General features: G+C 46.5%; 1 non-coding gene across 1 annotated transcript; it reads right to left on the bottom strand.

The window, feature by feature from the left end:
- Nucleotides 1-1,220: 1,220 nt before the first annotated feature.
- On the bottom strand, nucleotides 1,221-1,294 carry TRNAT-GGU (transfer RNA threonine (anticodon GGU)). The gene has a single exon. It is a non-coding gene; the product is annotated as a tRNA-Thr (tRNA).
- Nucleotides 1,295-1,694: the final 400 nt, after the last annotated feature.

Genomic DNA, 1,694 nt, shown 5'->3' with positions numbered 1-1,694 from the left:
AGGCTGCCCTTGCACTTAACGGGCTTGACCCTTCTGCAGTTTACAACGTTGGAGAACTGCTCCTTCTCGTCGTTTTCTGCACAGCCTTGGTCGTTATCTGAAGAAACGGCAAACAGGACGCACTGATGAGGGGCTAAAAATATCCGTTCAAGTGTAACCTCCTCCTAAGGTGTGAAAATGACACATAGACACCTTCAGACGCAGAGAAAGTTACGAGACCTGGAAGACATTTACGATATGAAATGTTGTTAGGCCTGGTATCACTAGTGAACAATGAACGTTTAAAAAACAGAAAATAAAGTTTCCAAGAATTTCCTCTTTTATATCAGTTTGCTTGTGTGCAGATTGAGCCAAACTTATTTATTTGAGGAGATGACTTGAATCTAGATGCAAAAAAAAAAAAATGGACTTAAGGTTTGGATTATAGTTTGGCTTATGGAGTTTAACGTCCCTAAGCGACTCAGGCTATGAGAGATGCCGTAGTGAAGGACTCCGGAAATTTCGAGCACTTGGAGTTCTTTAACGTGCACTGACATCGCACAGTACACTGGCCTCTACAATTTCGCTTCCATCGACATTCGACCACCGCGACCGGGATCGAACCTACGTCTCTCGGGTCAGCAGCCGAGAACCATAACCACGGTGGCGAAGTAGGCTTAGAAGTAAACTTCAGCGCAAACAAAAACAGTAACCGCAAAAAGAAATTCACGCGAGATGAACTTAACGTTCAGATTTCGCAGCTTGGGAAGCGACAAATTATTATTTTATATTTTATTGATCACGTTTCTCATTTTAATAATTTTACAACTTGAATGCGTGGAATCTTCAGATCGAATTGAACGCCTTGTCCAGGTAATTCAGTAACACGTTTTCCTTGTATTGTATATCCTCATTTATCCCTTATCTTCTGTGCCGGTTTTATTTGTTTTGCGAACCTTTTTCTGCATTACGGACAGCAGCCTGCTGACTCAAACCACCGTGCTACTATTGTGCCGATGGTCGCCTCTACTACGCCAGCTCCCCGGCCCCTCCGACCATAGCGCACACGGTTTCCCGGCATAGCGCCCGCTGTTGGTCAAATGTTTAGGGGAATCCCCCAAGGTGGAGTAAATTTGTAATAAGGGAGCAATTACTCATTGGCATCTACCCAAGCGCAGCCATACGGCTACAAAGGAAATATATACAGCTTTCTCAGAAACTTCGTATTTAAAGAAAAATTCATCCTGGTCCGGGGTTCGAACCCGGGACCACCGCTTCACCGGAGCCGTCGCTCTACCAACTGAGCTAACCGGGACGGCAAGCTTATGGTAGGGCGAGAGCGCCCGCTGTACAAATTGCTGTCCGAAGCCGCACGCACATATACGCGCACACACAAACACACATGTAGTGCTCCTTCCGTCTGTACTAGGGGTTCGAGGGGAATGCAGCCGCGCAGACAACTTCCATCGGGAAGAAAAACATATCGCCAATTTTTGTCCTGAAAAGGCACGACGGTTGTGGTTGAAAAGTAAACTGAAACAGACGCTGCAAGAATAATCGTAGCTGTTATTTTTTCAGCTGCAATTCAGCTGCAAAACAGAGGATAGGCTTTACCGCCTTTGGGGGGGGGGGGGGGGGGGGCAGTTTGCTTTTCAGGAAACGGATAGTGCCTTTCAGGGAAACGGAACCACCGCGACGGTACTAGGGAGGTAAGG

Source organism: Amblyomma mixtum, chromosome 5, assembly GCF_055824585.1.
Source record: "Amblyomma mixtum isolate Tamu chromosome 5, ASM5582458v1, whole genome shotgun sequence".
Lineage (NCBI taxonomy): Eukaryota > Metazoa > Arthropoda > Arachnida > Ixodida > Ixodidae > Amblyomma > Amblyomma mixtum.
Note: the sequence above shows the minus strand (reverse complement) of the source record. Positions and strands in the feature narration are given on the sequence as shown.